This window comes from Podarcis filfolensis (assembly GCF_964270895.1).
Source record: "Podarcis filfolensis genome assembly, chromosome: 10".
Taxonomy (NCBI): Eukaryota; Metazoa; Chordata; class Lepidosauria; order Squamata; family Lacertidae; genus Podarcis; species Podarcis filfolensis.
The window spans coordinates 6,192,837-6,202,245 of record NC_139612.1 but is presented as its reverse complement, the minus strand read 5'-3'; the positions used below and the strand labels follow the sequence as shown (position 1 = coordinate 6,202,245).

Here is a 9,409-nt window from a genome sequence, read left to right as displayed (position 1 = left end):
GATACAACTCAAAAGTGGGGTGGGGATGGAGATCAGCACTTGACATTTAATCTCATCACCTTCGCCCACTGTCTGCTGAACTGCGTTGCCCCTTCTAGGTTGCTGAGTACAGTGCTACCTCAGGTTACAGACGCTTCAGGTTACAGGCTCCGCTAACCCAGAAATAGTACCTCGGGTTAAGAACTTTGCTTCAGGATGAGAACAGAAATCGTGCTCCGGCGGCGCGGCGGCAGCAGGAGGCCCCATTAGCTAAAGTGGTGCTTCAGGTTAAGAACAGTTTCAGGTTAAGAACGGACCTCCGGAACGAATTAAGTACTTAAGCCGAGGTACCACTGTACTGCAGTCCCAGGAGAAGCCACAACAGGCAAACTTTCTTTCCTGCCTAACTGTTCCTTGTCCTCTTTTGTCAGGATCAAGTTACCATTGCATGTGGATACATAAAAAGCAGCATTTTTTAAAAAATGAAAAAGCAGCTTGAGAGGGCCAGTTTAGGAAGAAGCATCAGTGTGAGGGCTGTTTTAGCCTTTCTCTGCCTACCACTTCTCCATTCCTATCTACCCCCAACTGTTTCTCCCTCTCTGCGGTGCTGAACCCATGTTTGTGAGGGTAGAGTGTGGAAACAAACTGGAAATAGCTTGAGAGGGAGGAATCTCTTAGTGGAGAAGCAGGGCATGGAGGGTGGGGGGCTTTTCCTGCTCATTCTCTACTTAAACCGCCCTCTTCCAACAGTGTTCTTTTAAAATTAGTAGATTACAACTTTTACTTTCATGCATCTACTTGCAATGTTGATGAGCCTGCTATTCCAGGGGTCAGCAAGGTTTACCTCACCTGGGCCGGTTCACTCCTGTAGAGATCGCTCCGTGGGCCAGATGATGCGATTTCCGGCATCTGCACATGCACAGACGTGATTTCCGGCACCGCAGAAGCGAGTCCCCACTCCGCACTGCGCCAGTTTAGTGCAGCATGCAGGGACTCGCCAAGCGTGTGGCTCGGTTCAGAGTGGCTTGTGGGCCATTTAAATGACCCCTGTGGGCCACTTGTGGACCATGGGCCGCAGGTTGCCGCCCCCTGTGCTGTTCTGTGAGGTTTGGTCCCCTTTGCGCTTTCTCCTCCAGCTCCAGCAGTCATTGTTTCTTCAGAACTCTGTTATGCACCCTGTTCCCCCCTCCCATAGGATAAATGTATGTGTCAGCTAAGTGTAAACTTGGAGACTGCAACTTGAAATGTTGTCTGTGGTATGGTGCAATGCAGCTTATCATGTTCTTCAAAGTTCCTTCTCTCACTGGTGCCTTCTTCGCCTGTTTCTCTGTCTGTGCTATGCTTTTCCTCAAGTCTCACTTCCCAGCTGTTTTCCCAGGTTCCTCTTTTTTCCTTCCAATGCCTTGCTGCATGCTTCCACCAGCCACCTTGCCTCTGGTCTCTCCACCCCTTCGTTTTACTGTCTCCTATGATCTCTTTAAAGTCCTCAACCTTCCCCATAAAGTTCTGCCTCTCCCTAGGGCCTATGAGGTGTTTTAATCTGAGCCAAAATGACAAAGTTCCTTTTCAGCATAGAAGTTGAACTGAAAATATTCTGGCAATGGTGCTCACTCAGCTGTTTGATAATAATCTGTCAAAAGTGCAATACGATATAGTGAGTACCCCCCCTTTTAATAAAAACAAATTATAGGCATAGTTTCTATTGGCATATCACTGTCTTTTTTCAGTGCACCAATGTGCTTGAGTTGTGTTATCATTAAAATGACTGGGGATGTGACAATTGCTGAACACATTTTGGAGGTGCTATCATTATTGCAGTGTTAACATTGTAACATTGTAATCTTCTCAGGTAATTACTTTCCCAAAGGCATCTATAAATTAACTTCCTAAGCAGCGTGCCATCTGAGACATTAAAATATAACTTTTGATTTGGAAAGGTTGCTGAAAAATAAATCATTCTTGTGGTTGGATTTCTTATTTTAGTCTGTTACCCCAGCCTGTCAAAAACCAACCTCTCTTTATCTTTAATCTCTATTAGCCATGGAGGTATGTTGTGAATTGGAAGAAACGCACCACTTACTCAGCCTAATATATATATTTTGTGTCTATGAGCACAATATTTCAAAATAATTCACAAGTAGTTTTTAGCAGCGGTTACAGGTGTAAAAGCTCAGTTGCAAATGGCATATGCTAGTTTTGTGTCACTGCACTAATGCTTTAATTGAGAAGAGAATAAACTATGTTTTCATGATGTCTGTCGTTAAGACAGGTTTTGTAGTGTAGAGGTTCACAAACTCTCTTGGGGTGTTGTTTCTTCGAGGTACAGGATGTCTTTGAGCTTCACACAGTACACTGCTAATGCACGAAGGTTGAAAATAATGCACCTTTCTTTGACAAATCAGGGGTTAGTTTGGGTCTCATAATCTGCCTGTTCTATCTGGGGATATACTCACAGCTTTGTAGTACAGCAGCTGTTCTGCCTTTTGGGCAGTCAGTTCTTGGATTTGCCGATTCAGGAAATCCCGTCCACTGAGAGCATGCTGCTCTGTTTTCATAATGTTACTTCAAAGCCTTGTTCTCAGATGGTTAAGTAACAAGATGACATATCATGACGACTACTTTTTGCGCAGCTGAGTAGTCAAGTTTGAATTTGTAGCTGGGTGTGTGTATTTTATTAACAAAGAATGTGGGCTTTAGAATCATGTGACTCTGAAGCATCTTCTTAGGAAAGATTTATTTTGCTAAGCTAATAAGATACCAAAGGACCAAATTTAAGCAAATTTATTACAATGTGGGAGACAGGGACAGATGGGATGTAAAGAAAGGAATCAAGTGCCTGTGATGAAATATAATAGCTTTTAGTGTAAGTGAGAGATGAGTAGTAACAACAGCAATAACTACAGATGACAGCAAAGTCATGGTCTTTGGGGAACGTGGTTTCCTAGTAGTATTCAACTTGGTGCTCATTTGGCTGAGAGTATTTTTGAACTTCATAGGACAAACCAAAGCTGCATTTCTGTTTTGCATCTTCAACTAGCTGAGAACTCTTGCAAACACCCAAAGGAGAAATACTGACTCTTCCTAATGGTACATCAATATTGAAATGGCCAGAAATGGCGCCAGTTGGGTTCAGTGGTGGTTCTTTCCGCCCTCTGCTTCAACTGCTCATAGAAGACCATTCCGGAACATGAAAGCAATGTCTATTTCCAAGGATATGTTCAGTGTATATAAGAAAGTCTCTAAAACACCTAGTCAAAGTCTTCCCTGCTAGGGTGAGAAGCACCGCGTTTCCATTATGCTAATTATTTCCAAACTTGCATGTGTGCATTGAAACTAGCATATGCAAATCTGTCCCCCCATTTGGCCACCCTGATATCCTCTCTTCTTTCTCTTCCAATAAAAAAATCAGAAACAATTAGCCAGAGCCAGAGCCAAAGAATGGCAGTAGGGATGATAATTTAGGTAAACCACTTTCCTCTCATGTGATCCTTCATAGTTAAGGTTTGGGGTGAGGGGCCATGGAACTCCTTGGAACTTGTGGAAGGGCTGTACCTCGGTGGTAGGCGGTCTGACTGACATACAGAAAGCGGACTGATGGAGAAGGGATGGAGCAGTTGCCCCTTCTCAAGTGGGCTGCAAGAGGAGGGATGCTCCCTCCAACCAGCACAGAAACACAGCTCTCCACCTTTCAACTGCCAGCCCCTGACAGGATAGTAAGACTTTTTGCAGGCTAGTAACTTTTGTGGGTTATTTTATGAAAAATCCTCTCTTTCATTTTCCTTTCATTAGAGGATTTTTCGTAAAAGAAAATGCCCATCAAAGGAAAATGAAAGAAAGGGAAAAAATCTGGGAAGAAATACAAAGAAATGAAAAAGAATTACTTAATAAACCAGACAATGAAAACATTAAACAGAATATTAAAATCCTTCTAACACAGTTCTCAATGGTAATAAATGAAGAGCTGGAATGGAAGATCAAATGGCTAAAATATAAACATTTTTAATTCGGAAATAAGCCGGGCAAACTCTTGGCCTGGCAACTAAAGAAAAAACAAGATGAAAGATTAATAAAATCAGAATGGATGATAAATGGTCTGATGATCCAAAGGAAATCAGTAGATGTTTTGCCAATTACTACAGAGTTATACAAAGAAGGCCCTGAAAAAAGTGAAAAAATAGAATATTTGAAGAATGGACTGCCTAAGATCTCAAAAGATAAATCCAGGATATTAAACTCTCCCATTGCCCCTTTAGAGGTACAACAAGCAATTCAAAGAGCAAAAATAGGAAATACCCCTATGCTGGATGGGCTCCCTGCGACTTATTATAAGAAGATGGAAGAGATATTATTCATACCCCTAAAAGATACTATGAAAAGATGTGTTCACCAATGGGATTTTACCATCTTCCTGGAAATAAAGCTATATCACACTCATTCCCAAACAAGGTTCAGATCTTACAAACATTGCCAATTATAAACCTATCACCCTGCTTAATAATGATTATAAAATCTTCACTGATGTCCTGTCTTCTAGGCTTAAAATAATTTTCCAAGAAACAATTCATAAAGATCAAACCAGATTCTTACCTAGACACCACATGCAAGATAACCTCAAGTGTGTCATTAATATCTTAGAATATTTATAATATAAAATAGATAAATCTGCTTTGTTATGTTAGTTGACACTGAGGAAGCGTTTGATAATATATCGTGGAAGTTTATGAAGGAATTGTTGAACCAAATGCGAGTTTGGAGAATCCTTTAGTAAAGGAATTAATTCCATCTACACGGAGCAACGAGCCAAATTAATTATAAATGGCAACGTAACAGAAGAATGTATGATAAACAAAAGAACACCTCAAGGCTGCCCACTACCCCTTTGATATTTATTTTGGTTTTGGAAGGTTTAAACAAAAAAATAAGAGAGGACAGTGAGATCAAAGGAATAACTGGGAGACAGGACATATAAACTCAAAGTCTTCGCGGATGACCTACTCATAATGACTGAGAATCCAAAAGAGGGTCTGAAAAGAATAATTGAGGCAATAGAAAACTTAGGCAAGGTGGCAGGTTTCAAACTGAACATGTCAAAGATGAAACTACTGACCAAAAATGTACCAAATAAAGAAAAGGAGGACTTGAAGAAAACATTTGGGTTGAAAATTTGTAACAAAGCAAAATATCTGGGCATTTGGATATCTCCCAAGATTATCAATATTTTTCTTGACAGCCTGAGAAGAGAGAAAAAGAAATCTTGACATTTGGAAAAGGCTAAGTTTATCCTTTTCACAAACGATCTCAATTATAAAAATGAGTGTGCTTCCCAAATTTTTTTATTTCAATCAATTCCAATACTGGGTAGGACAGACGGCCTCAAGGAATGGCAGCGACGAATATTGAAATTTATCTGGCAACGGAAGAGACCTCGAATTAAACATCAAATCTTAATTGATATTAAGGATAGAGGAGGCTTTTCCCTGCCAGATTTAAGATTGTATTATGAGGTGGCTGTCTCACCTGGCTAAAGGAGTGGTGCACACTCAAAAACCGAAATTGTTAGATCTGGAAGAGTATAACAACAGGTATGGCTAGCATGCCTACCTGGGTTATGGGAAGGTCAGAGTTCGCAGTAACTTTTTGAATCATATCATCAAAAAATCCCTCTACATGGTCTGGGAAAAATATAAAGACATTCTTGAACCAAAAGTGCCTTGGTGTATCTTACCAATTGAAGCACTTGCAGTGAAAAGGAAGAACACAAGCATAAATTGGCCTGTATACAAATCAGTATTAAAAGAAGAAGAAAACCAGTTAAAAGTTAAAAATTTTGAAGAAATAAGAGACCAAGTGTCGAATTGGTTTCAATATTATCAATTTTAAAATTTTAAAAATGATAAAAAGAAAGGATGTGCGACGGAGATTTCAAAATTTGAATCCGACCTGGTAAACTCTAAGACCAAAACTCTTTCTAAAACATACAGACTCCTCCTTGACTGGGAAGTCAAGGAAGATGAGGTCAAATCAGCAATGATTAAATGGACGCAAGCCTTTGGCCACAACACAAACATGAGCCAATGGGAACACCTATGGAAAGTTAATTGGAAATTTACAGCATGTTTTACGCTAAGGGAAAACCTCCAAAAGATGCTATATTGATGGTATTTAACCCCCTGTAAACTTTCCAAAATGTTCCAAATACATGCTGGAGATGTGGAGAAGCAGGTGGAACTCTCTTCCACATGTGGTGGGTGTGTAAAAAGATTAAGACCTTTTGGAATGATATATTATTGAGAGAGCTCAAAGCAATGTTAAATGTATCTTTACTGAAGAAACCAGAATCATTTTTATTGGGCATTACAGGTCCAGACATTGTTAGGAAGATAAAAGTCTTTCTGTATGCCACCACTGCTGCAAGGGTATTTATAGCAAAACATTGGAAGAGTGACAAAATTCCCACTAAAACTGAATGGTTACTAAAGCTGGTAGAATATGCTGAATTAGACAGTCTCTTGGAAAAGATCAAAGATAAGTCTAAACAGGAGTTCATTTCAAACTGGGAACTTCTAAGGAGATACTTGAAGGATAATTGTTGCAATCTGAAATCAGTAGCAGCCTTTGAGTAATCTCTGTGAGTAATACAGATTAAAAGGGAGAAAACAGATTTATATATAGGTTTATCAGAGTGGAAAAATTGGGAAAGGATGGGAAGTCAAACTTATGTACTAAATATATTCTAGAAGGACTTACATTCTTTTTTTGGATTTTTATTTTGACAAAACTGACACGTAAAATAAGGAAGATATGTCTTTGATGTTCAGATGCAAGTATGAACAATAAAGCAATTAAAAAAAACTTTTGCGGGTTATTCACAACGCTGTGTTCGTATTTGGTTCAATTGTCATTGGTGTTGGTGACTGACCTTCCCCATTGCTGGTTGCTATGCAGGCTTGAGGCCATCTTTCAGCAGATCTGCCTTCATGCTGTCATTTTCCAGCACTACCCTCCTTCTGTCGCTTTGTTCCTCGAACGTCAGGGACTGCGAGCACAACCATGAACCGCAGAACCTGAACACGGAGTTTGCCCTCGCTCTCTACGAATGCTGGGCAGAGCTCAATCATGGAACCAACCTTGCCATTTCCCCAGTGAGTGTGTCTTTTTCTTGGGCACATTGGCCCAGCTGCAGCATGCTCTGGGATACAACACTCATGGTAAGGCAACCCTCTGAGAAACAGCTTTTCGTCATGAACTTCACCTTACAGCTTGGACTGTCCTGAGGGGAAAGCATATAAAAACAAAAGCAAGTCATACAAGGGGATGTACTTGTGAGTTAACCCCCTTTCATTCCATGTTCTTCAATGGGCTTCACATGTGCATGCTACACCTTTAAAGTACATTCTTTCCCCCAAAGAATTCTGGGTACTGTAGTTTACTCCTCAGAGTTGCCATTCCCAGCAACACTTAACAAACTGCAGTGCTCAGAATTCTTTAAGGAAAGAATGTGCCTTGGGGGTTGGACTAGATGGCCCTTGGGGTCCCTTCCAACTCTACAATTCAGCGATCCCGTGAACACACATGGAGCCATGTATTGGTGTGCACTGAAAGTTAGCCACACGTTGGTTCTGTTGAAATCAGTCACAGCTAGCTAAGCCCCACTGATTTATGAAAGTGTGGCTAATTTGTCTAAGAGATTGATAAATTACTTAGTTCTTAGATCAGGGCGTACAAGACTTCCTGCACACTGTGTACAGAAAAGTGACCAACTCAAACCAAAGCCGGAATGCATCTTTTTCTGCAGTCTGTTCAGCATGCTGCACTCTGGGCAAACAACACAGCACACCAGGCTAACTTCGGTGAGCCTAACGGGACTGTAGCTCAGATAAATGAATGGTTTCCCACAAGCACTGAAGGTAAAGTGACAATGCCCCCCCTTTAGCAACCAGAACTTTGAGATGTCAGCTAAACAGACTGCAGACACCTTCTTTCTGGAACCAAGGTTGAAAAGAAGCACATGGGGAGACATTGCAAGAAAAGGGAACAGCTGCTCTCATGGTAGGAACATGAGAAGCTGCCTTGTACCGAGTCAGACCATTGGTCCATCTAGCTCAGTATTGTCCACACTGGTCGGCAGCCCCTTTCCATGGTTCTAGGCAGGATTCTCTCCTACCTGGAGATGTCAGGGGCTGAACGTGGGAGTTTCCGTATGCAAGCAGATGCTGTACTAGTGACCTTTCCTTTTTATTATTTGAAATATTTATATAACCAGGTTCTTGGACATCTTACAACAAGAAAAAAAACACATGAAAACTTACATATACAGTCATACCTTGGATGTCAAATGGCTTAGTTGCCAAACATTTCGGCTCTTGAACGTCAAAAACCTGGAAGAAGAAGAGTTTGGATTTGATATCCTGCTTTATCACTACCCGAAGGAGTCTCAAAGCGGCTCACATTCTCCTTTCCCTTCCTCCCCTACAATAAACACTCTGTGAGGTGAGTGAGGCTGAGAGACTTCAGAGAAGTGTGACTAGCTCAAGGTCACCCAGCAGCTGCAGTGGAGGAGCGGGGAAGCGAACCCGGATCACCAGATTACAAGTCTACCACTCTTAACCACTACACCACACTGGCTCTCCAGAAGTGAGTGTTCCAGTTTTCGAACGTTTTTTGGAAGTCAAACGTCCAGTGCAGCTTCAGCTTCAGTGCAGGAAGCTCCTACAGCCAATCAGAAGCCGTGCCTTGGTTTTCGAACGGTTCCAGGAGACCAACGGACTCCCAGAACGGATTAAGTTTGACAACCAAGGTACGACTGTAATAAAGAAAGCATATATGTATGTACCCTTTTCCCTTAACAAATAAATTGATTGTATTTTCGTTTTTACAGCAGGTTAAGAGAATGCCCTATTCAAAACCATTTTCTTCCTTTTAAATTTTTAGACCACCCTTACATCTCAGGGCGGTACCTGGATTAGCAGTTCCTCCTTCTGTTAACCCAGTTATATAAATATAACAGCTACCTACCTGAATATAAATATAAAGTTTTATAATTTTTGTCTAGAAGTGAAGGCTGCTAATGAACATCTTTCCCATTTCCACTTTCCATATGTGACTGACTTTCATCAATCATCTCCACATTGCCTCCCCACCCTGTTCTATAAAAATAATAAAATTTAAGTTACATCAGTGTCAGCATTTATAAAATGAAGTTGAAGAAATAATAATAATTTCTTTTCAATTTTTACAGGTTCAGCTTTGTTTATAGGAAGACTTACAAATGCTACAGAGTAAACGTGTCCTATCCATGCTTCCATATATCTGCATTCCTAAAAAATTAAACAAAAACATTAATAGGACATTTTAAGTCTTGTGACTATCAAGAAGAAGTTGTGTGAAACTTATGGCTGTAAATAAAAAGAGATGCTTATTGCCATTTCTG

General features: G+C 40.7%; 1 long non-coding RNA gene across 1 annotated transcript; it reads left to right on the top strand.

Moving 5' to 3' along the window:
• Nucleotides 1–3,169: 3,169 nt before the first annotated feature.
• Nucleotides 3,170–9,403, top strand: LOC310744253. The gene is made up of 2 exons (XR_014539452.1): nt 3,170–4,234; nt 5,820–9,403. It is a non-coding gene; the product is annotated as an uncharacterized lncRNA (long non-coding RNA).
• Nucleotides 9,404–9,409: the final 6 nt, after the last annotated feature.